The sequence below is a fragment of the Dipodomys spectabilis genome, unplaced genomic scaffold (assembly GCF_019054845.1).
Source record: "Dipodomys spectabilis isolate Male_0828 unplaced genomic scaffold, ASM1905484v1 ptg000145l, whole genome shotgun sequence".
Classification (NCBI taxonomy): Eukaryota; Metazoa; Chordata; class Mammalia; order Rodentia; family Heteromyidae; genus Dipodomys; species Dipodomys spectabilis.
Window position 1 is genome coordinate 25,970,076 of NW_024870822.1, and position 27,406 is coordinate 25,997,481.

General features: G+C 38.8%; 1 protein-coding gene across 1 annotated transcript in view; it reads right to left on the reverse strand.

The window, feature by feature from the left end:
- The window catches only part of Syt9 (synaptotagmin 9), a 170,746-nt gene that overhangs the window by 46,378 nt on the left and 96,962 nt on the right, over nucleotides 1-27,406 (reverse strand). The gene's annotated exons all lie outside the window — the stretch shown is intronic.

The window sequence follows — 27,406 nt, forward strand, 5'->3', positions numbered from 1 at the left end:
AAAGCTATGCAGACAGGAGCCTCAGAGGGTGGAGCAGACCCACTCCAGGTCAGGCTCACTCTGCACACGCATCACCTGACTGTGCAGTGTTGCAAACAGGGCCCTACCTCACTCCATCAAGCCCCCTCCGTAGTCACTTCAAATTAGTCACACTATCCACATACAATTCTGCATCCCTCCTCCAGACGGCCCCCCCAGTCCCTACCCCCAGAATACCACACAGAAGCTCTGAAAATCAGCATATTGCTCCCTAAGACTATAATCTTCAACTCCTCATATAGCTCACAAGAAAGGACATTGCATAAGCCCAAGAGAGAATCCATGACACTCCCACGCACCCACACACCTGCCAACATGCCACTTGGACACACCTGGACCCTCGTCTACTCCTGCAGTCTCCACGCAGGGAAAGCATAGTAGAGCCTGGGACCCCAGAAGGCCCTGCTGTCTGCCCCTGATAGTTTGCTACAGCCCTTCTCTTCCTTGGTGTGCCTCTAAGAAGCCCCCATTTCCTCCCCCTGTGGAAAACATCTCCTTAGGCAGAATGCATTCCTTCAAATAGGTCAGAAGGCACAAATCTCCCTCTCTTTTTAGCCCAGGGAGAGTAACATGGGAGAGAGAGAGAGAGAAAAAAAAATAGTTCATTTAGCTTCAGTTTCTGAATGCTACCTGAGGTTATCGAGCTGGGTGCCTGTGTCTAATTAATCCGGTCTCATAGTGACAATGCTCTGGGGAGTCAGGTTTTTGCCCTCAACACCACAGACTCCCTCTTCCTCTTCCCTCCCCTCTTGGATTTTCTGAAGATGCTTCTATTTTTAGAAGCACAGATTCAGCTCTGGAAGGTCACCTCGCCCAACCTCTTCCTCTCACTGCTTCCACAGGAGGAGGCGGCAAAGGGATCTATCTGGCCGCTAAGGCAGATGGGTGTCTGTGTCTCAGTGCATTGCCTCCTGCCTCATGTAAATAAATCATCTCCCTCTAACAGCCCAGGCCTCCCTGGTGCCTGGAGCTCCAATCTCAAGGGAATCACGTGGCTAGACTATGTGTGAGGAGAGGCTAGAAACTAGGGCTAAATCCTGCAGTGGGGAACAGCAATCATTGTCCCAAGAAGAGACTTGAACAGGCTATGCTGTGGAACAGTAGTTCGTTGGCATTTGATGACTATTCTGTGCTTTTCCCCCTGTCTGTTCATGCAAGCCTGGCATGAAGAACATTTAAAATCTGATGAGTATAAACATTCTCTTAAGCCAGTGGTCCTCATTCAAGAGTGATACTGCTCATCTATGGAATATTTGACACTATCTGAGATTATTCTTTTGTACTCTATCACTGAGCCACACCTCTGTCCCTCTTTTTTTGCTGGTTATTTTTTGAGATGGGGGGGGGGGAGGAGTCTTACTTCCAGTCCAGGTACATGCTTGGACCTGTATTCCACCTATTTTTGTCTCTCATCTTAGCTTGGACGACAGATGTATGCTACCACACACCTTCTGTTGAGAGGGCATCTTATGGACTTTTCTCTTCAGAACTGGCTTGGAATTGCTATCTTCTCTATTTCAGACTTCCACAAAACTAGGATGACAGGTGACAACACTGTATCTAGATATTGTTTGGCATCTTGTAAACTTTCTTACTTTTGTTGGCCTTGAATATTGGTCCTCCTGATCTCAGTCTCTCAAGCATAGAGAATTATTTTTTGTTTTGTTTTTTTTTTACAATTATTTTTGAGGGTTTGTTACTGACATCTGGTAGGCAGAGCCCAAGGAGGCTGTAAAATACCATATACGGATTGTACAAAGATGCATAGTTATCTAGTCCAAAATGTGAATGGAGCCAAGGCTGAGAAATTCTATTTTACATAGAAGCATTTAGATTCTTGGTAAAAGCTTTTCTGAAATTCTGTTAAGAGTCAAACATAAAGGAGCCTTAGTATCTGGCTTCTTTTTGAGCTTGACAGGAATCAGATATACAGAAGTGTCACTGGTGGCTGAGAGCCCTGGAGGGCACAAAGGAAAGTAAAATGCTATGGGAAGAAATGCTCCATTTGCTTCTGCATTAGGTGACTAAGATTAATAATGTTAGCCAGATAGAATGGAAATTTATAGTAAGCATGTGTGAACTCTCTACCTGCCAACCTATAACCTCTTTCTGTAGTCTATAGCCTATAATAGCTAAAAATTTTGGCTAACTATTCTACTTGTCTACTCTTTCATTCTTTTAGTGAATTCCTTCCTAACTCCTTGAAATTCTGGAAGGGATGCTGCAGAAATTCAGGCAGATAAAAATATCATGTCTCTGTACTTTTGCTGGGACTAAAGATGAGTATATAACCCAAGTAGGACTGCTTAGAGTTATTCTAGGATTGAACAAATTCAATATTGAGAAAGAGAAATTCTCAACTGATTGAGGTTATATATTAGAACATATGAGACTAAAATTGTAAGGTTTATGTGTTCTATATATTACAAAAAGCATAAACTTGTGTAACCAAAGATCTATACTATACCCAAAAGAAATAACTGAAATCATAAAACAAGAAGTTACAACTGATAAACCTACAAAGCACAAAAATGAATGTTAAAACTATTCAATTAATTCCAGAGAAGACAGGAAGCAGGGGAAGAGGAGGACAACAGCAGAAGTAAAAATCTGGTAGAAATAGAAAATCAATTATACAATGGTAAATTTAAACAAAGTATTCCACAATTCCAGGCCCAAGTTATCCAAACATATAATCCTAGCTACTTAGGAAGCTGTGATCTGCAGGATTATGGTTTGAAGCCAGCCTGGGCAGAAAAGTCTGTGAGACTCTGTCTACAAAATAATCAGTCAAATGGTGGGCTGGTGGTATGGCTCAAGTGGTGGAGCATGAGATGAGCAACTGTGGGGCAATGAATTCAAACTCTGGTACTGAAAAAAAGAGTATTCAATAATTACATTAAATGTAAATGGCCTAAATGTTTACATTCAAAGCTTCTGAAGTTGGACATAGTAGTGCAATTGATTAAAGATGGGATCAAGACTTGAGTCTTCAATAATTTCTGAACTCTTAGATAAGTTCTATAATTTTTTTAGTTCTATGTTTTTATTTCTTCATTTAGAAAATAGAATCATTATATTCAAAAAAGGACTGATTTTTCAAAAGGCTAAAAGAGAAAAAACATTTAGGAAGTGAGGCTGTGTCTCAAGTGGTAGAGCACTTGCCATGAGCTGAAGGACAGTGCCCAGGGCCAGAGTTTAAGCCCCATGATGGACAAAAAACATTTATACAGTAAATACTGTATAGTCCATATATTGTAACTAGTATTACTGTTGGATTGATTATATTTTTTGACTCTCAAAAAAAGCTTAGAAAATGGTACCCTAAAGTGAACTGGCATGCTGAATACTTAGAAGGAAAGATATTGGAAGGGACTTTTCAGGTCTTCTCCCTATTCCCCTTTCTCATGTTAAGAAGATGAAACAAACTAGAATTTCTCAAGTTGGGGGAGGGTCACTGAAATGAGACCCTTTCTCTTCAAAAACCAGACACAAAACCTAGAAACCTTGACCTTTACCGATCTTTCTGTCTTGTAGTTAGCCATGAAAAAAATTCTCCTAGCTGCCTGTCTGAAAATAGACCATCAGACTCTTATTCCAGAAGAGGCCTTGTCTTCTACCTGACAGCAAGGATACCATCCACAGAAAACAACAAGATCTGAACAAACAGGCTTGGAGATCCAGCCCCTCATCATCATTCCCCATTACATCATATCCTTTTGTCCAATCACATTTCTACACACGGTCTATTCTTTATTAAAGATACTATTTCATTCGTAAGGGCTCTCGTGCCACATAAAACTTTGATTAAATACATTTGTTATGCTTCACTTCCATTAATCTGTCTTTGTCAGTTCCTATTTCAGACCTAGCCAGGAACCCTAGAGGGATAAAGAAATGCATCATGCACTATACTTGTCTGTGTATTCTTCAGGGGAAAGGCCCATTTGCAGCCTCTAGCAGGGGCTAGGAGTGGATCAGTCAATAATGTTTGCATTAACGAAGCGAGGCACAAATGAAGGAGAGATATAAGGATCTTTGGAGATGTACTGCACTCTCAGTAGCTGCTTGGGGCTCCTTTGGATCAAATTCCAGTGACTCATCAGGCTAAGGGGCATCTGGTCTCCCTCCCTCCCCTAATCTCACCCACCCCTGCCACCATATTTCCAGAGTTGCTGGCTCCCCAAGAAATCCTGTTCTTACAGAGCCTCTTTCAAAAAGATTTAGCAGCAAAAGTCACTCATTTTTAACAAGTGAAACCCTAGTTACAATATTTCTCTCAAATGTCCTTTATCTTCTCCTGTAAATAATCACATTGATGGCCTAAACTTATTCCACCTGTAACATGGAAGCTGTTAATGATTTGATTTTGTCCTGCTTTCTCAGCAACCCCAATTATATGCCCAATACATCCCCCAGACATGGTAAAACTGGCCAAATAAAGTCCCTTTTCAGCAACAATTTTACAAATAATTATCATGCACTGTTAAAGTAACTGTTGATTGCACTTTATTTATAGGTATTAACATGATTAATTGCATTGGAAGTGTGCCTGGAGGATGACACTTTATTTTTTAAATTTTATTTTATTGTAAAGATGCTGTACAGACGGGTTACAGTTACATGAGTAAGGCAATGAGTACATTTCTTGTTGAGCATTGTTACTCCTTCCCTTGATCTCCCACTATCCCTTTCCTCCCCCACTTCTTTCAGTCCTCCCCCACCCTGAAGTTCATTTCCAATATAGTGTCTTGTGGGTATCACTGTTGCAATGGGTTATCCTGTGTCCTTGTATCAACATTTTGTTATTCCCCTTCCACTCCCCAAATCAGACAAATATATATACAAGATGCAGGGTACCAAAATCAAGTACAGTGACAACAGGGGATATATCATAGAGGGAAGAACATACAAAGGAAAAAAAATCACATAGTACATTAAAACCAACAACAACAAAGAAAGACCTCTTGTGTCTATATCTTGGGGTTTATTTCACTTAGCATCATCTTATATGGTCATATGTACATAGCTTTTGTCCTTTTCTGCTTGTCTGATAAAATTATCCTAGATGTATACTAATTATTGCAAATGAGGGGAAAACTACAGAGCTTATATTTCTTTGGGCCTGGCTAACTTCACTTAATATGTGGGTTTTGTTGTTGTTGGTGGTGGTGGTGGTCATGGGGCTTGAACTGAGGGCCTGGGCACTGTCCCTGAGATCTTCAGCTCAAGGCTAGCACTCTACCACTTGAGGCACAACACCACTTCCTACTTCACTTAATATGAATTTTCCAGGTCTTTCCATTTCCTAACAAGATGTTGATACAAGGACACAGGATGAGGAAGTGTTATTCTTTCTGATGTAAACATAGAATTCATATATATATATATATATATATATATATATATCACATTTTCTTGATCTATTCATCTACTGAGGGGCATCTGGGCTGGTTCCATATCTTAGCTATGGTAAAGAATGCTGAATAAACATAGTTGTGAAGGTAGTTTTAGTATGGCCTTGTTTGTGATCATTTGGGTAAATGCTCAGAAGTGGGATGGCTGAGTCATATGGTAGCTCTATGTGTAGTCTTTTGAGGAACCTCCACACTGCTTTCTAGAGTGGATGAACAAGTTTACACTCCCACCAACAATGCAGTAGGGTTCCCTTTTAGCCACATCCCCTCCAGAATCTATTAGATTTCTTGATTATAGCCATTCTAACTGGGGTTAGGTGGAATCTCAATGTTGTTTTGACTTACATTTCTTTTATGGCCAGAGAAGTTGAACATTTCTTTATGTGTCTATTGGCCATTCTTATTTCCTCTTCAGAGAAATCTCTCTTTAAGACTTTAGCCCACTTATTAATAGGGAGGTTGTTTCTTTGAGGATTTGTTTTTGGGGGATTTAATTTTTTGAGTTTTAGGTATATTTTAGATATGAGGCCCTGTTGTACGGCTAGTGAAGATCTTCTCTCAGTCCATAGGCTTTCTATTGATCTTGATAGGTATGTCCTTTGCCATGCAGAAGCTCTGCAGTTTCATGCAATCCCGTTTGTCCAGATTTTCTTTGATTTGTTGTGTTTCTGGGTCTCTATTAAGAAAATTTTGGCCTGTGCCAAGGAGCTCTAGAGTTTCTCCTATTCCTTCCAGTAATGTTTTTGGGTGTCTACTTTGACTTTGAGGTCTTTGATCCATTTGGAGTTGATTCTGGTGCAGGATGGTATATAAGGTTCTAGCTTTAGTTTTCTACAGGTGTTTATCCAACTTTTGCTAGCACCATTTACTTGAAGAAGCTGTCTTTCTTCCATTCTATTTTTTTTGGCTTTCTTACTGAAGATTAGGTAGCTATAGGTCTGTGTGTTCATTTCTGGGTCTTCAGTTCTATTCCATTGGTCCTTAAGTCTGTTCTTGTCCCAGTACCAAGCTGTTTTGATTACTATGGTATTTAATCAATATGGCTTTGTAGTAGAGTTTGAAGTCTGGTATTGATATTTCTCTAGCATTGTTCTTTCTGCTAAGGATTGTTTTTTGCTATTTGAGGTCTTTTATTGTTCCATATGATTTTTTGGATTGCTTCTTCTATTTCATTGAAGAATGAGGTTGGGATATTGGTAGGTATTGCATTAAATTTATAGATAGCTTTTGGCAGTATTGCCATTTTCATGATGCTAATCCTCCCAATCCAGGAGCATGGGAGGTTTTTCCACTTCCTTAGTTCTGCTTTAACTTCCTTTTTCACATTTTTAAAGTTTTCATCATAGAGGTCCTTCATTTCTTTGGTTAATTCCTAGGTATTTTTTTTGTGGAGCTATTACAGAAGGAGTTTCTTTCCTGATTTCAACAGCGCTCTTCTCATTGGCATACAGGAAAGCCGTTGGTTTTTGAGGGTTAATTTTATACCTGCTACTTTGCCAAAGTTTCAGATAAGTTTGAGTAACTTGGGAGTGGAGTCCATGGTTTTTTTTTTTTGGGGGGGGGGGTCCAGTCGTGGGGCCTGAACTCGGCCTGGGCGCTGTCCCTCAGCTCTTCAGCTCAAGGATAGTGCTCTACTACTTGAGCCACAGTGCCACTTCCGGCTTTTTTCTTTTTGCTTATATGGTGCTGAGGAATCAAACCCAGGGCCTCAGGCATGCAAGGCAAGCACTCTACCACTGAGCCACCTTCCCAGCCCCTCCATGGGGTTCTTTAAATACAAGATCAGGTTGAAGTTGACACTTTCTAAGCAGGAGCTGGGCCACAAGTAAATCCACAGTCCTCACAGAAGAGTAGGAGAGGCTGTAACCAGCCCATCCTTTCCCCCCTATCTGACTAGCTCCTGCAAAGGATTATGGGTCTAATTCTGTAACACTACTCCCCTAAAGGAAGGATTTTCTTTGACCCAGGATATGTTCAGCTAGAAATGGCAAGATGACAACATGGTCAATTAAAAAATTCACAGCATTGCCGGGCGCCGGTGGCTCACACCTGTAATCCTAGCTATTCAGGAGGCTGAGATCTGAGCAGCTGAGGGACAGCGCTTAGGCCCAGAGTTCGAGCCCCATGACCGAAAAAACAAATTCACAGCATTATCTTATCTGGTCTCGATAGCATTTATATGTAGTTGGCTCTAATATCTGTATCTGTAGCCTAGCCTGTTCCTTACATTTCAGGCTCATACAACCTAATGTCTTCTCTCAATGTTTATTCAGTTGTCTAAGAGGCTCCTCAATCTTAATATTTCAAAAATGGAACAGATTTCCTTTTCTTGTTCCTGGCTCTGCCCATATCTTCTCTGTCTCAGGGTGGTGAAAACTTCTTCACAGGGATTGAAGCTAAAAATCTGGTACCCATTATATCTATCACCCTCCTCCTCTCTCACTCTCCTACACCCGCAAGTCATGTCATTTCTTCTGTCAAAAATATTGAGAATCTGACCAATTTTCTCCTCCGTTAGAGGGCTACCTCCACTTCAAGATACCATCACCTCTCTCCTGTGTACTACTGAACCACAGTGAAGGCAAAGGGAATGAGTGAGGGCCTAGAACAGAACATCGGCACTGACATGCTGACATCATGGGACTCTGTGCTAAGATAGGCTCCCAGGTGCTCAAGGCAGAAGGAAGCCTCTGCATGTAGTTTCCACATCTCTGTGCATGCACTGCAACACGACTGAGTCTGAGTTTCCCACCCTGGACAGATGTACTGGTGCGTATTCAGAGAGGGTACAGGAAAAAGGAGGTAAGGTGATACTATGGTTCCTGTTCTCCCCATGCAACTAGGGATTTTCCTTGAAAGGCTTCCAGAGTAAGACCCTGAGGCTGGAGAGTTCCTATCACATCTGCATACACAGGAAGCTGCAAAGCAGTGGCAGATAGGATGGATAATAAATACCACATAAAGAGAAACTTACTGATAATGAGACTAACTGTTCTGTTTGAGCAACCCTGTTGTCTTTCCTATAAAAAATAATAATAATAGTGGGCTGGGCACCAGTCGCTCAGGCCTGTAATACTAGCTACTCAGGAGGCTGAGATCTGAGGCCTGCGATTTGAAGTCAGCCTAATTAACTTATCTCCAATTAACTACCAGAAAAAAAAATCAGAAATAAAGCTGTGGCTCAAGTGGTAGAATGATATCTTTGAACAAAAAAGCCCAAGGACAGTGCCCAGACCCTGAGTTCAAGCCCCAGGACCAGTAAAAAGAAAAAAAAAAGTAGCTGGCTGTGGCTTGCTTGGAATCATATGACATCTGATTTTTCTCTCCTAGGATTTGAGCCTTTCACATTTCAACAACACATCCCAAACAGGGAAGATGTGGAGACTCTTTTCTGTGACATACTTAGATAACATATTTCACTGAGACCTTACGAGGTAGCTAGCTTGTCTCAGCACTAGAGGCAACAGATTTCTGCCCCAGGAGATTCAAATATCTGACAGTTTTACCACAGGGCAGCAGTCCCAGGCCCTACCAGCAGAAGGAAACTACATAACCCAATGTAAAGAGCTGAGAAAAGAAAGCTTGGTATTCATCCCAAGCATGTTATAAGGACCTATCATGTAAAGGTATGGCTTCAGAACCACTCAAAATTTATTGACTCCTAATAGGTTAATTAGAAACAGGTGCTGCAAGACTGACATCATGTTTTTCACTTGGGCTACTAAATTCATAGATTAGGGGGCTTCTGCAGGTGCTGCTAATGTTACCTCAGCACATCTGGGAAGCTCTCCCCCGATGTCCTTCTAGATGACCTAGATACACATAGCCAGGTGATGGCAAAGGTAAATCCATATCTGGTTTGACAGTCATGCCTAAAGGGTGCCAATCAATGACTCAACACTTGGGTATATCCAGTTCTGTAATTTACTCAATACGTTAGAAGAAGAAACAGAATATGAGAAGGACACAATATACATAATAAGAATACTGGTGGGCAGAATCCAGATCCACAAAAATCTAGACAGATAAGTAAGATATGTAAAGCCTAACAATGTCAGTTTATTAAGATAGCTTACTTTAGGATCAGAAAAGTCAATATTACAACCTTTGAAGTTGATGCAACCCAGTGTGTGTGAAAATGAAAAACTTAGGTTTTTATTTTATACTGGATCAAAATGTGAAATGGCTCCCAGAAACTAATTTTGCTTTAGGCTGCATCAATAGAGGTATAGCTTGAGAAGGAAAAGTGTACACCTGCCAAAGACACCTAAAACATTAATTCTATCCGCACATCTGGATTTTAGATACAGAAAAACATCAAGAATATAGTGAGTACAGCCACTATGGGAGGGGTCTCGATTACAGGAGAATTCAAGAGGTTTCTAACTAAGCCTTAAGGAACACATCCAAGAAACACAGAATCCTTGTAGGCATTACTTTGCATTGGTATCACACAGAGGGGGAAATAAGCATGCTGGTAATGATTCTAGAACCAGGATCAGTATAAGGAAGCCACTGGAAGATAAACATGTGTTGCCTGACTTGGAAGGTAGTGAGTTCAGCATCTGTTCAGCAAATTTCCCTGTATTAGAGAAGATCTAGTGCCAAGTTGGTGGTTAGACAAATGTAAAGCCTTTCTCTTTTTCTCAGTTCTGGTAGCTTATGATTTCCTTACTTCAGACATTATCTGGCAGATAAGAGGAGATGAAAGATGTCAGAAACAGGACAGTTATCAAATTGGAACTAAAGACATGGGGTTTGGTGGAATATGCAACTGTATTTAAGGGTAAGAATAAGAGGGAGGCCAGAAACTTTAAAGACTATTGAAAACCTGATGAGGGTTTGTGGGAAAGAGGAGGTGAATTCAAGCCTTGGGAGGTCTCACTTAGGAGACTGCAATATTGGAACTTTCTGATTTTTCTTAACATTAATAGATACTTAAAACTCATGTGTGATATTTCTTTAATTCTCATTTTCCCAGGGATTATGTCTAGTGAAGGAGAGTCCTTGACTAAAACAAAGACATCAGTTTTCAAAAATTAAAAGGTTTTAGTATTTAATTTGAATGTTCAACAACCATTTTTGAAAAGAATTTTTTTCTTTTTACAGATCCATCAATTCTCAATAGAAATAAAAAACAAAAGTAATTAAAGATGAAATTTGTTCTTATGTAAAGGCTGTGGGAATATCAGAGCATCCTTAGAACTGTGCATGGTGTGCTGTCTCTGATGGATACACTGGCTTCTGGAATGAACATTAAGATGACTTGGAAATACTTTAGAATTCAGCCTGCATCCTCAGTCTCCTTGTCATCCTGGAAATTTCCATCAAAACTAAGAATTCATGCAGTTTATGAAAGAAGGGAGGATGAGACATTCCAGTAAAGATATCCTCTAGAGATAAGTCCAGTAGCAGGTCAGTTAAATCAACATGTTCAGTGGTTTGAACAGTCAAACAGAAAGTTTTTTTCAATTCTACTATTGATGAAGACTTGATCCAAGGATAATCATGGACATAGAAGTGTCCCTTCCCCCCCCCCCCCCCCCCCCCCCGCCTCTCTCTCCCTCATATGCCAGATGCAAATTACTCAGGAGGCTGAGATCTGGGGGATTTTACTTTAAAGTCAGCTCAAGTAGAAAAGTCTGTGAGATTCTTGTTTCTAAAATAACCATAGAAAAGTTGGGCTGACTGCAGGAATGGCTCAAGTAGTAGAGTGCCAGCCAAGCAAGTAAGCAAAAAAAAAAAAAAAAATAAGGCCCTGTGTTCAAACCCTGGTACAGCCAAACCCCAAAAATCTTTCCTTAGAAATAAGCACAGAACATCTCCCATGTCTCTTAGGTCTCTGTCAATTGTTCCTTCATCCCTATTATGCATCCTTAGAGTCTAGGGCTTGAGTTTCCAGATCGTGTTCATTTGACCTATAAAATGTTTTGATTACAACTCCTTTCTGTTCTTTTTGCCTCTGTTTTGGAAAGACTACTTGAAAATGACTTACTACTTTCAATCTATCCTCCACATAAAAACAGATCTTATCATTTCATGCCTTCCTTAAATCCTTCAATAAATCTTGGATGCTCTTAGGATAAAATCAGAACCTTGTAGTATATCTTAGAAAGGACAGCTTCTCAGCATTGCGTTACTTGTAACACACCCTGAACTATTCTTAACTTCTACCCCTTTTCCATTTCATTCCCTTACGTACTGCTAAATGACCCTGGCTCTCTATTCAGGTTCAGGAACACAGTCTAGCAAGTTATCTCCTTTGTGCAATCTTCAGGGTTTTAACTCTGGCAACTTTGAGTCCATATGAAATCAAAGTAAAGATACTTGTGACTCTGAGATGCTGAAGACAGGAGCTCTCTCTTCTGATCAACACATTTATCCAGATGAGAACTCGAAGTCATAGAGGCTAATTAACTTGACTATGGTTGTATGGTTAGCTTTGGAACTACCAATCTAAACCAGGCAGCCTGAGTGGAGGAGGATCCGAAGTGGGGAGGGGAGAAGAGGGGGAGAAGACAACTAGTTTGAGAGCTGGGTGGGGTAAACATTTTCTCTTCAGCAAATAAAAAAAAGTCTGCCTTTCCTCCAGATGTCAGCATCAGATGATTTCCCTCTGTGTCCAACAGAATTTTCTACTGTTCTTGAGAGATACAGAAGACTTAGTTCAATAAAAGGCTAAGCAGGGGTCATTTGGGTATGCTTTTAATAGGGACAATCATACTCTACACCCCCCCCCCCATTAATCCATGTACAAGCAAGGCAGTTAGCACAGTGTCCAAACTTCACATTTCAACTCATTATTGGGTTGCTTTCTATCTTCTAAAGCAAGACCTGACACAAAATGAGTGCAAAATTAGTAAACTGCATCAGGAAATGAACGAGAGTGGTTTCTACAGGAATGGAGAGACTGACTCATCAGTACAGCACAAGGCAGCCATTCTTCCCCCACATTCACATTAGAAGACTCTCACACCCTCATCTACACGTGAGACAAAGGAGACATGACCATGCTAGAATTTTCTAGTCAGTGGGCAGAATTATACAGGAAAGGAACCAACTACCCTTTAAAAATGTTATGACCTGCAAGCTACAGCCCATATCATCAGACAGGTTGAACTACTTGCCCACGATCAATGTTTGCTAGTGTCAAGAATGGATCTATAAAAATACTTTCCATCCCTGGTCCTATGCACTCCCTGACTTCATTAAAATGTGGGAATTTGAGGATGTCTCAAACAACACCAGTAAAATTTTGGAACAAAACTGCCACAGAACCCCATTAGAGTCACTGGACCCTTGAAATACAGTAAGTTAGCTGCTACAGGGTGTCCACTTCCTGGCAGCAGCTCAAGTGTGCATCATGTGTTGGTATGGTTCGGGAGAGAAACTGGACACCTCAGTTGCCATGATGACTTGGAGATTTCCCACGCTGTTACTCCTGGGGTAACAATGAGTGAATAATGCGTGGGATTCTGTTTTCTCCACAAAAATGTAGCTCAAATTCACCCAGGACAAGAACTAAGACAATTATATAGAGGCAGAGGGGAATCTAAATATGCAGGCAAGAAAAAGAGGGATGTGGAAGGGAGGGAGGAAGGAAGCAAGGAATGAAGCAAGAAAATAAGGGAGGGAGGGAGGAAAGATGGTAGGAAGGAAGGAAAGAAGAAAGGAAGAAGGAAGGAGGGACAGAAGAGGGGAAGAAGGGAGGAAGGAAGGAAGGAAGGAAGGAAGGAAGGAAGGAAGGAAGGAAAAAAGGAAGGAAGGAAGGAAAGAAGGAAGGAAGGAAGGAAAGAAGGAAGGAAGGAAGGAAGGAAGGAAGGAAGGAAGGAAGGAAAAAAGGAAGGAAGGAAGGAAGGAAAGAAGGAAGGAAGGAAGGAAGGAAAGAAGGAAGGAAGGAAGGAAGGAAGGAAGGAAGGAAGGAAGGAAGGAAGGAAGGAAGGAAAGAAGGAAGGAAGGAAGGAAGGAAGGAAGGAAGCTCTTTCTGGGTCCACAATCACTACTACAGGCATCTCCCTCCAGGTACTCCAACAGATAGGAAGCAAAGACTTTCTCAGCTTCCAGGCACTTCCCAACACTGGGAGGAAAGAGTGAGGCTGAATAATGTGAAGTTTCCATTTTTGTAGGTCAACAATAGGAAAATAACAATCTCATATAGTTCATCCAATTACATGGCTCAAGGTGAGTGAGGACCGTACTCACTGCTATCCTAGATGCTTTTATTAAATGCCCTCCGGCTTTGTTCATAAGAAATTATTCCAAAATAAAATGTGAACTTGAACTATTCAGGACATCCAAGGGTGCAGTGAAGCCTGTAATTGGAGTAGTGGGTCCAAGAGCAGAGAAAGCCAGGGAAAGCTCTGGAAATCAGCAGTGGCCAGTGCCATAGAAGAGATGGGAGGTAGAGATACCATGTAACAGCAAAACAGAATGTGAATGATAGGGTAACTAACATGTATAGCTGATTTATTTAAAACTATCCCAGAAGAAGCAGCAGCAATGCTTGTGCTCTTCTGTCGGGTATATGGTATTAATTCCAATATCAGGAATGATGCACCAACAAGGGAGCACCTCCACCAAGAGTCTTAACCAAAATGTAAGCAAACAACACAAAATTTAAAAGGCTGAAATGGTTGAAAAATTCTGTTAATTAATAAATAGAATAAGTATTAATAATACACTCTAACCAAATAGGATTATACTCAGATGTATGGATGTTTCAAAACTACCAAATAGGAATGGAATAGTCATATTAGAGTTGTAGGAGAAGACTGTGTAAATATGTCAGCAGAGAAGATATTAGATAAAGCCAGCCTTAGTGGTAATCTTAGCTACTTGTGCAATGGAAATCAGTGGAGGCCAAAAAATCCATTTCCATCAATGGCCAGATGCAGTGATTCATATCTGCCAGTAACATGAAGAAACACAATTTGGAGGACTGAAGTCCAGCCTAAACTGGGCACAAATAAGATCCTGTCCTAAAAACAACCAATCCCCAAAGACTTGATAATGGCTCAAGAAGCAGAGAACCAGTGTATCAAATATAAGTGCCTGAGTTCAAGCCTTAGTACCACTAACAACAAAAGAAACAAAAAAGGTTATTATATGAAATTCAAGATTCATTCCTAATAATATAAAGCTTAAGACTGTAGAACAAAGAGCATCACAGGACTTGTCCAGAATTCCTAGTATCATTTCTGTTATTCAACAGTATGGGAAATCCTAGCCAATGTTAGAAAACAAATAAGGGGTAAAATGATTATAAAATGTAGTTATTAAAATAGTTAATATAATTATTCAAAAACCGTGATTTTTTTTCCATTCCAAATCCAAGAAAACCTATTGAAACTAATGAGACAGGTGACTAATTACAAGCATACAAAATAAACAACTCCTACAAGTCACAAATCACAGAAAAACAACCCAATTAAAAATGAACAAAGACTGCACATAAATTTAATAAAAGAACATATATAAAAAAGATGCCCCAAAATATGAGTCATCCAAAAAATCCACAAGGAAATACCATTACTCTAATAGTTAAAATACACAAAGAAGACAAGAGTAAAACATTGGCAGGAATGTAAAGTAACTAGTTCTATTAGTTTTTACATGCATAGTTGATGTGGATATCAAAGAAAATTGTGGAAAATTGCCTGTATTTCTTTTTTCCTCCTTTCTTCCCTATCTTTCTCTTTTTCTTTCATGTGCTGGTCTTGGGGCTTGAGCTCAGGGCCTGGGCACTGCTCCTAAGCTTTTGTGTTGAAAGCTAATGCTCCACACCTTTTAAGCCACAGCTGGACTTCAAGCTTTTTTGGTTGTTAATTAGGAGTCTCAAAGACTTACCTGCTCAGATTGGTTTCAAGCCATGATCCTCAGATCTCAGCAACCTCAGTAACTAGGATTACAGCTACAAGTCATTGGTACTCAGCTACTTGTATTTCTTGTGAATACAAATCTACTCGGTGATCAAGGAATTCTATTCCTAAGTATTTACTCAAAATAAATTTAAGCAGAAGTCCACATGGAGCTTTATAGGAATATCCAAGAGGCTATATTCATGTTAGTCAAAAACAACAAACAACAAAAACTGGAAACAAGCCATAGAGGTATATCAAAGTGCATTTTGACAGCCAGGAGCCAATGGTTCCCTCCTGTAATCCCAGCTACTCAGAAAACAGATCTGAGGATCACGGTTCAAAGATTGCCTGGGCAGACAATTCTGAAAGACTTTTTTCTCCAATTAACCAGCAAAAAGCCAGAAATGGAGCTGTGGCTCAAGTGGTAGTATACCAGCCTTGAGTGAAAAAGCTAAGAGGAAGCACGCAGGTCCTGAGTTTAAGCCCTAAGTACTGATACAAAACAACAATAACAAGCTGGGCTCTGGTGGCTCACACCTCTAATCCTAGCAACTCAGGAAGCTGAGCTCTGAGGATCGCAGTTCAAAGCCCAGGCAGAAAAGACCGTGAGACTCCTATCTCCAACAAACCACTAGAAAACTGGAAGTGGTGCTGTAGCTCAAGTGGTAGAGCGCTCCCCTTGAGCTGAAGAATTGAGGGATAGCGCCTAGGTCCAGAGTTCAAGCCTCACAACTGATAAAAAAAAAAAAAAACAGTAACAGTAACAACAAAAACATGTTGAGCAAAAGATTTTCTCCATTTATATACACAGGTGTGAAGTGTAGGAATAGGAATCCAGAAGTCAGAAAGAAGTTGCTCTTAGAGGGATTGACTGGAGCAAGACTCTCATTTCCAGCAAGACAGAAATATGCTACATTTTGTTTTATGATTTAATCCTTTCTTATCTCCTCTGTTTCTTTTTTTTTTTTTTGTGGTGCTAAAGATCACACTCAGGGCCTTATTCATGTTAGGTGAGTGTTCTACATCCCCACTTTGTTTTGTGATGGCTATATATGTGAATACTGATATCAAAACTCCTCAAACTTCAACTCGACCCATTTTATTAAATGTTAATCATATGTCAATTTAAAGGCAGCATCTTTCTCTATGTACAAGGAAGGAAAAAGTTTAGTATTTTTTTTCACACATCCTGAGGCTTGAACTCAGGGCCTGGATGCTGTCCCTGAGCTTCTTCTGCTCAAGCATAGTACTCTACCACTTGAGCCACAGCACCACTTCTGGTCTTTTCTGAGTAGTTTATTGGAAATGAGACTCGTACAGACCTTCCTGCCTGGACTGGCTTCAAACTATGATCCTCAGATCTAATCCACCAGAGTGGGTAGGATTACAGGTGTGAGCCACTGGTGCCCGACTCAAAAAGTTTTTTAAATGGGAAATATCCAATGCTGGTGCCAGTGGATCATAATTGTAAAGCTACCTACTGGGGACCGTGGTTGAAAGCCTGCCTCAGCAGGAAAGTCCATGGGATTCTTATTTCCAGTTAAGCACCAAAGAGCTGGAAGTGGAGCTGGCCCAAAGAGGCAGAGCAGTAGCATTGGGTGAAAAGGCTCAGGGACAGTACCTAGACCCTAATTTCAAGGCCCAGGACTGGTATAGCAAAGAAAATATCCAATTTTCAATGGCAGCAAAGAAAACGGACATAAGAAAAATATTATAAAGCATAAAACGTTAAATTAAATGTTAACTGTATATTTGTTTAAGTTTCTAGATGGACAAAAACTTAAAAGTATGGTGGGAATTCCTTTAAACACAAATTAATAGAATATGTTGACCACAATAAAACTTAATTTTGTAATGCCAAAAAAAACATGAAACATATCTTGGTAAAGAAATTTTTCAAATTTTTATTAATTTATTTTAGAACTCAGAGCCTTGCACTCCTATTCATTTGTTTTTGGCCAGGGCTGCCACTCTACCACTTGAGCCTCCTTGTATGGCTTTTTGCTTATTAATTGGAGAAATGTATCTCATGTCTATTTGTCTATTCTGTCTCAGCTGCCTTTGAACTTTGTCCTTAGATCTCAGCCTCCTGAGTAATTAGGATTTACAGGAATGAGCCACAGGCACCTTACATAAACATTTTTAAAAGAATGGATTAGAGATACAGTAGAGATTTTTGAGAGTTCTAGATGGAAATATCAAATATTATAAAGGTATTAATTGAATCAAAATTGTACATATGTAAATTACAGAGCAATATTACAATTCATTAAAAAAGAATCTTTCCTATCTAGATGTCAATGGCTTATGCCTACAATCCTAGCTACTTGGGAGGCAGAAAAATCTATGGTTTCAGTCCAGTTTAGGCAGAAGAGTTCTAGAGACCCTGATTCAAAAAGTAACACATAAAAACAGAGCTGGAGGTATGATTCAAGTGAAAGAGCACTATCCTAGGTAAATGACTTAAAGGTTTATTTACCATTCATCTTTTTGCCATTAGTAAGAATAGAATAAGGTGGAGGATAGAGTACAGCTCATTGGTGGAACACTCGCTTAGCACACACAAGGCCTTGTGCCTGATGTCCACCAACACACACACACACACACACACACACACACACACACACACTGAGGGATTAGTCTTATTAGATGGTAAAATGTACTATCATATCAACATTTTGCTACTAATCAACTGAAAATCAATGGAAAGAAAAATAAAATATAAAAATAGCCCAAAGAATACAAGCTGTCAACAGGCTTTGGCACATAATTATCACATAAAATCATATGTCATAAAAATTCATAAAGGCACACTCAGTATTACACAGGGGTTTCTATTCTCTAAGAACTAAACGTTCTATTAAAACATCAATAGCACATTAGCAGCACAACTTACAACAATATGGTCTCAACATTTTCTTTCATTCATAATAGCTCCCATGATCAACATAATTATGGTAAGAGAATATCTGTTTGAGAATATAACAGTAAACAACTTTCAAATTCTAGTTATTATTTCCACATTTATACCAATTTTATTATATTTTTATTATCTATCTATCTATCTATCCATCTATCTATCTATCTATCTATCTATCTATCTATCTATCTATCTATCTATCTATCTATCTATCTATCTATCTATCTATCTATCTATCTATCTATCTATCTCTCTGCCTGTCTGTCTGTCTGCCGGTCTATCTATGTATCTATCTAGTGCCTGTCCTAGGGATTGAATTCAGGGCCTAGGCACTATTCTTGAGCTTTTTGTTCAAGGGTACTCCTCTACCACTTGAACCACAGCTCCACTTCTGGCTTTTTAGTAGTTAATTGGAGATAAGAATCCTGTCGACTTTCCTACCTGGGCTGGCTTCAAATTGCAGTCCTAAGCTCTCAGCCTCCTGAGTAGGTAGAGTTACAGGTATGAGCCACTGGAACCAGGTTCCAATTTTATTATATTTTTGACACTTATACTTTGTTCCTGCACCAAAAGTTAAAAGTGTGAATATCTATTATATGATACTACTGGTAGTTTAGCCAGTATTGGAAAATGTTCTCATATAACTAATTACATGGGGATCATTAGTTAAGATCATGCCACATTAATTCTAAATAAATTCATGTTTTAAAGTAGAGACTGTGGCTTAGACAAGCTGGGTTTAATTGAAGGTCTGCCACTCACTATATGATCTTGGGTAGGTCACTTAATCACTTGTGTCCTACCTTCATTTGTAAAATGAGTTATACTGTGCACCTCATAAGGTTCTGTGATGAATAAAGAAGATAGTATATACAAAGCTTTTAGAATCACACACAGCACATGACTAACAATAGCTCTACATCATTTTTTTGTTTCTTTTGTATGTTCTTCCCTCTAGGGGATATCTCCTGTTGTCACTGTATTTGATTTTGGTACCCTGGTATTGTAAAAATGATTATTTGAATTAGGGAAGGAAAGTGGAACAACAGAATGGTGAGACAAAGGACAAAGGTTTGGGAGCCAATGCAACAGCAAGATACACAAGACAAGAAGTTGGAAATGGTTTGTACAACTTGGGGAGGGGTTGGGGGGAGAGAAAGTAGGAGAAAAATGAGGGAGGGGCAACAAGTTTGACAAGAAATGTACTTATTATCTTACTTATGTAAAAGTAACCCCTCTGCACATCACCTTGACAAAAACAAGACATGGTATGTCTATAAACCCAGCTACGCAAGAATGGCCTTGGGCAAAAACATGAGACCCTACCTGAAATAAAATAAAAACATAAAAGAGATGGAGTATGTGGTAGTAAAACACATGCAAGGGAATAACAATAACCACTAAAAAGGAAGATATGAGCATCTATTGAATGGTCTGGAAAGTTTTTATTATGAGAAGAATAACAGATTCCAAATTAGTATTCATGGGATGACTTTAGGTGTGTTAAAAACATTGTGTTTATGCCATAAAAAGTATAGAGTAAAAAAAGTACTGTAGGTAGGAAGAAGCCAGGACGTAAGAATTTATTGCAGTAGTAAAAGAAAGGCCTGAAAAGGAGAGATATGGCATTTTACAGATAATGACCTGAGGTCTTAGATGTCACCACTCAGAGAAGCTGCTAGCCATGAAGATGATGTAGCAGCAGGGCAGAGGATCATGGGAGCTAAGCTTAAAAATGTGGTCAGACAGTGAGCATCTAGAAGCTGGTTCACCTACTAACGTCTTCCAGTCCCTTGAAGGGTAACTCACTGCACTAAGTAGAGTTTTCTTTTGTTTCAAAAGTGATTGCACAGAAAAGGGATTGGTGGCTAGTGTCAACATCCCAAACTATTAGGGCTATCAGTATGCTCTAGTGCTAACCTGGCTACAGCAGAATGAGAAAAGGAAATCTGGTATATATTTATCCATAGTTCATGTGATTACTGATGACTTCTAACCCTGCTCACATATTTCAAAAGTTTAAGTCATTTTGGTAACTAAAGAAACATGGCCACAACTATAAAAAGCAAAAATAAAAGAGGTATGAAACTTCACAAAAATATCAGTAGAGGAAAAAGCAACGAGAACTGAAAGCCAGTGAAAACTGTTGGTGGGAACATGCTGAAAGTTTAATTCATTTAATTATACACTCATCCATTATTTTTAAGGTAATCCATGGATTACCTTAATAAAATACTAGGTTTACAATAAAGAACAACAAACAACATTGTTCCTTAATTCGGACAGGTTTCCAATCTAGTTTTACCAAAGGACAAATAAAAACCAAAGTAGAGTTAAGCCTACTACTGTGCAATGGTCAGATATGACATATAGCACAATCTTGGAAACGTTTTAGGCTTGGAAAGACAGAAAATGAAGAAATTAAGTTCTCCTTCATTTTCACCTGAGAAAATACAGTGCTCTCTATAATTTGTAGGGAGAGAATACCACTTTTTTTTTTCCAAAGAGGAGTGTTTTATTTTCTTAATGAATCATCTGATCATTTCCCTCCCAATCTGGAGGATTTTCAGGCAATTTCATCCCACTTTTTTTTCTTCTTCACAGTTATGAAGACAAAAACACAACTCCATCATTACTGTCTTCTGATCATTAGAGGGCCTCTCTGCATACAAGATTGCTGGTGGAGAGGTGTGCAGGGTGAGTCTGGGAGGAGGAGCATCTGTTCTTGGAGATGCCCAAGGAGCATGCTCACTCAGACACACTTAGGGCCTAAAACAAGGGGCCCCCAGTAATCCATTAAAACATGTCTTGGAGGCAGGTCTTCACTTTCTGGATGGAAGGTTCAGTGTAGGACAGATTCTTTTTTCTTTCCTTTCCCCTGCTAGCATTTGCCCTCTCATCCATCTGTCACAGCTGTAGAGCTCCCCAGCCATGAAGGAATCTGACCCCAAATTCTATTTTAGTAACAGCGATGCCTGGCATTTATCAGAAACACACGCAACTACTAAAGACAACTAACTTCCCAGGCAGGTTAGACTTTTCAGCTGGGTCACCTAAGGATCTCAGTTACCCACCGGTACAAAATATGGAAGGTCCAATGAAGGGAGAGACAACAGCGAATTTTCAACAAGCCAGTGAAAAACTAGAGGAAATCATTTCAGTCTTTGTCACATTCTTCTAATTTTTCAAATCAGTGTCCATTTTAAAGTCAAACAGCTCTGGGGTTCAATTCCAACTCTCCAATGGCATTCATTTCAGCTATATGAGCATAGGCAAATGATTTAACAATTGTTTTCATATCTGTAGAGTGACAATAACAACATTTATTGCTGTATTTTTGTATGTGTGTGAGGTTTTAGAAGTAATAGTTATTTCCCTGACACTAGAACTCCAACAAAACGTAGCTGTCATTTATTGACTGGTAAACCTTCCAATTATTTCTCAAATCTCTGACCTTGTTCTTCATGTGATTTTCAGAAAACGAACTTGCTTCTTATTTCATGGAGAAAGAAGACATTAGAAAGGAATTCCCATATAATATATCTATCTATCTATCTATCTATCATATAGACCATATACATGATATATAAGGTATACATATAAAATATACTGACTATAACATATAGTATATTTTAAAATATATAGTATGAATTAGTGTATAGTATATAAATATACTATATAGTATATAGTATACACTATATATACTACACACATATGCTATACATATAGTATATATATACATATATACTATATATACTGTGTATATGTTATATGGTATATATTGTATATATAGTATACAGCATAGATGGTACATATGTATACTATATATACTATAGTATATATACTATAGTGTACACTATACTATACATATATATACTGTATGTACTATATATATATACTATTTATATTATACATATATATACTATGTAGTATAGAATAGTAGATGTAGTATATATATTTATATAGTATATGTATATGCATATAGTACATATGTATGCTATATATACCAAACACTATATAGACTATATAGACCATATGAGATATACTATATATACACATATAATATATACTATATATACTGATATATACTACAGTATATATAGTATATCTCATATATACTACAGTATACATAGTATGTTTATATACTATGTTTATGTATTATATATTTTATACATAAATATTATACTTTATATATGGCATATATGTATATAGTGCAGTAATATATAAACCATAATGTACTGAAAAATCAATAAAAATTATAAAAGGTTTTAAGGAGAACATTATCAATGAAAAACATAAAAGAATAGCCTTTAGAAGACTATATTCAACAAATTGTGAATCTTTGGTCTTTCTACAATGTGTTTTCTTCTTCATAGTACTTATCACCCCTAATACAGACATATAATAATATATGTAATATTTTATATATATATATATATAATTTTCTGTTTTCTTTCACTAAGAAACTAAAAGTCCTTCAGGCTAGTATTTCTCCTGCTTTTATTCTCTGCTGCATCATTATGTGTCAATAAATACTTCTGTAAGAATGGATGAGCATTTAAATCAGTAAAGAAACAAATGATATCTATAGTTAGGAGAAATTCAATATTACAAAGATGTCAAAGTTAGTCAAATTTTATATAAATTCAATGAAATTTAAATAAATAACTGATTAGAGTGCAATTGAAAGATTAGAGTTGACTGGTTTAAGATCTATATTTGTGCTAATCTATAATACATTTGTGTTGAAAATAATGAAGAACTTACACAAGATAAACACCAACCAGAAGTTCATACAATCTTGACATCGTCTCTGGGGACAAAGCAAGTGTGACATACACTGCTAGTGTCCAGTCTCCTTTTTTTTGGGGGGGGGGTTCCGGTCGTGGGGCCTGAACTCTGGGCCTGGGCGCTGTCCCTCAGCTCTTAAGCTCAAGGCTAGCGCTCTACCACTTGAGCCACAGCGCCACTTCGGGCTTTTTTCTTTTTGTTTATGTGGTGCTGAGGAATCGAACCCAGAGCCTCATGCATGCAAGGCAAGTGCTCTACCACTGAGCCACTTTCCAGTCTCCTTTCTTTCTGAATAATGGAACATCAGTATACCTGGGGAACACATGGCCTTAGCTTAGAACCCTCAATGCTGTAGAAAAGGATAATCAATGGCAATTTTTTGGCCACTAGTGTGAAAGTCTACTGAGTGATACTTTGCAAAAGTCTATTCTTTTCTTGAAAGAAATAGTTTGCATATGATATTTTTCCTACAACCTTCTATCATCTTCTATGTCATGTCAAGAGCTGCTAGAGATAGACAAGTCCTTCAGTGACTACAAATTCGAATAGAGGACCTGGAAATGAGAATATTTGTGCTTGAAACTCCCTGGAACAACATGACCATACCTGAATTGTATATTATTAGACTTCTTATTTCTTGAGAAAAATAAAATTCTCATTCACTAAGCCACTCTAGTTGGCTTTCTGTAACATACAGCTGATCTCATTTCCAGCAGATATAATAATACAAGGAACATTTCTTCAGGAAGATACAATGACCCCAAATGAAAATAAATAAATCTATATGTACCAGAAAGAGAGACAGATAACCAAATTCACAATCAAAGTTTGAAATGATGACATCTCTTTTAGCAAATGATAACCAAAACAGAAAACATGGGTCACACTATGGATTATTAACAAGTTTGATCTAAGGGACTTATGTGGAACATTGAATTCAACAATAGGAAGAGCAACATTCTTTTAAAGGAACCATGGAACAGTTATGGAACTTAACTACATAAAAGGATATAAAGCAAGTTTCAGACTTCAAGAACAACCAAGTCTTTCAGACAGTGTTCTGTGACCAAAATGCAACGCGCATAAATCAAAACAAAAAGTGAAACTAGTCCACAAACTTGGAATCAGATTCAACTATAAAACATTTCATGAGCTCTTACTTTGTACAAGAACTTAGACCAGACTCATTGTGTCAGATCAATTTCAACAGGAAAAAAAATGTGACACCCTACCCCCTCCAAGGAGCTCCATGGATAACTGAGAGAGAAAACCCAGCATGAGATATGCAAGCAGCACCCTTGAAGTCTAGTTATGAGAATTCTGAAACTCTTAATTCCAGCTCCAGGTCATGTTGGACAAATACCACTTAACCTTGAAGAAGGCTCATTTCCTCTATGCACAGCGAAGTCCAATCTCACTGCACCTTCCCCATTCTTTACTTAGTAATAGCACATAAGAAATACCCAAAAGAAATAGCTGAGCAACTGTTGAGTTGTCTGATCAATAGATCAGACAATGACTGTAGAAGTAGCATATGGAGGAAGTTGGCTAACCATCTTCCAAGAGGAAGAACAAAAGTGGAAGATGGGATTTGAGTTGGGGCCAGCAAGATTGACAGAAGAGATAGTAGAGGAAGAGTAAAAGGTAATTATTATGCAGTGCTTCCCTCAATATTTTCTTCTTCAGGAAACACAGAAAGTCACACTGCAGTGTACACGAGGGTAATGAAATGAGGCAGGGAAATGAGGCTGGAGACAAAGGGAGCTCACCCAGCCTCCAAGTTGGGAAGATATCGTAATTTCGGTGTGTAAGTTATCTGTGGCACACCAGAGTCTTGGAAGCTGGCCCTCTGCCAGTTCAGAAGCTCAAATCCAGGAGTCTGATGGCAAATTGCCTTTTCAGGAGACAGGTAGGTCATATGTGGAGCTGTGCAAATAACACTGGAGAAAGTAAACCTATAGAAATGTACTTTTATCTTGATGGTGGACCTACAAATAATGTTAATAATGACTGCAGTCTCTGTTCTATTAGAGGGGTCAGTCCAAATAGTGATTCATTTGTTTTCTATAGTTCCATAGGTAATATATGTAATAATATCTTTATGAGAAAACTGAGTCATGGAGAGAAATAGTAACCATAGTATTCACAAATGAAAAAAAAAACAAACAAACAAATGAGCAGACTTGGGGAGTATTCCAACATGGTAGCACTGTCTCTGTTGGGTGTTGAGGTGACAGTGCTAAGTACCTTGATCGATATATTTTGACTGGTACCCCCCACCCCACGAGAACAAATTGCAAAGCCTCATGATGGGACCTGCACATGAACAGCTGTGCAGAGCATCTGCTGAGAGAAGCGCAGGTAGAAACAGCAGAACTGTAAATCACTCAACTAAAGAGCTTTTCAGAACAGTGAAAGGGGTCACATGTCAGATGCAAGCCCAAGTCCAGGACCTGCTGGATTCTAACAGGAAAAGCTCTGATACCAGATTCCTCAGAATATGACCCTATGTTGGGCATTTTTGTGAGCTGAGCAAGGGCAAGTGACATGACTGAGGAAAGAGACACAGGCATGTCCAAAGAGAATTCATGTTTTCCAAAGATGTGCTATGGTGTATTCTGGAACAGGGAAAGGAAATCAAATGAACTGTTCCTTACTTGTGATAAAATGAGTACTCTCACTCAGTCCCAATCCAAAATATTCACTGAAATGTAAATATTTGTTTGCTATTATGGATTAACCATATTTGGTCTATATTACCACTTGCAATATTGGTTGAAGACTTCATAAAGCCATTATAATAAAGAATTAAAATATAATATTCCGAATGGAAATTATTTTTATCTTTGCCTGAGTAAATTTTCGTGTTTTAATAGGTTTATGGAAACTCATCCAATAATACATAATATAATTAACAAGTAAAATACAGATGCATTTGCTGTGTACACTCAAAAATATTTTGCTAAATGTTCATTGAATTAGTCTAGGTGTACATTTAGGGGAAAGAAACAATCCAATAATTCAGATAGTGAAAGTTCAAAGAATTATTAGCTATAATGGAGAAGTGAAGTAATGAGGAATCAGCTAGCAAAAAGTAAGATAGAACTCTGAAGAGCATAGGAATATCCATTACCCACTGGGCTAAGATAGAACAACCAAGCATGCGATACTAAGTGTTCCCAGTATGGCTAAGTCCCAGAACATGCTATAGAGGACCTAGCCATCGTTCACTGAATAGCAGAGCAGCTGCTATCCTACTGAAACCACAGCACTTTCTGGAAATCTTGACTCTGGCACTTGTAAAAAAGCTTCTCTGTAGGTGCCTAGGAAAAGTTGCTTATGGGAAGGTATCTCATCAGAGACATTCATGCAAAACCAATCAACAGGTGCCAGGAGAAGCTGTGGAGTCTGTTATTGACATCATCTTGTCTACTCTGCAGGATGTGGGCAGTGGATGTTGGAGAAAGCTGGGAATCCCTGAAGAAGATTGAGGTGGAGATAAGAAAAAAAAATCTCCTGTGATGGCTCTCTAATGCCTTCTGTTGGCCTATTGATCCAGATGCTAAAAGGAAAAATATTTAAGTGTCCCAATTTGGCTTTTCTAGAGTAGGCAATGAAGGGTAAATATGGAACTGGGAAGAAATAATTTTATACTTGTTTCATGTATCTGAAAAATATTTGGAGCACTTACCCCCTCATATGCATATATTTACCTACCTGCTTACTCAACAGAAACATATATAAAATCCTAACAAATTACGTGCACATAATAAACATACACAAAAAGAGAAATAAGAGATGAGAAAATAGAAGTTGTAATATTTTATCCTTATTCCCCAATATATGTCATTCTCCCACATCTATTTGGACAGCTGTCCACTCAGCCAGATTCCTGACAGACAGAATGAGTTTAACGCCATAACATGGTTCTCCTCTTCCTCACTCACAGGACTCTGTATTTCACATCTCTAGGTACAAAATGTCTCCTCTAACAGCTATGCAACGTATTTTATGCTACTTTTCACCAAAGTAGGCAGCAATCACAGGCATCCCAGGTTAGCTGGTTCGCTGATTACTCTTAAATAAAACATCCATATCTACTTTCTCACTTCATTTTCTCTTGTTTCTCAGGTCATAACCAACTAGAGGCATTGGACGTTTTCAAACTGCAAACCATCCATCTCTGGGTCTTACTGTCCTCCAGGGATTCAAGGCTTGTGAGTGTTTAATAAAGTGCACTCAGTGGTGTCAAGATGCAATGTCTGCTGTATACTGTCTGCGTGCTGATCCCAATGTAGACATCTGGAGCAATGACACAAACCCCGCTGTCTTGTTAGAGAGACACTGGTCTCTTCATTTCTGATGTCCTTGGGCAAGCG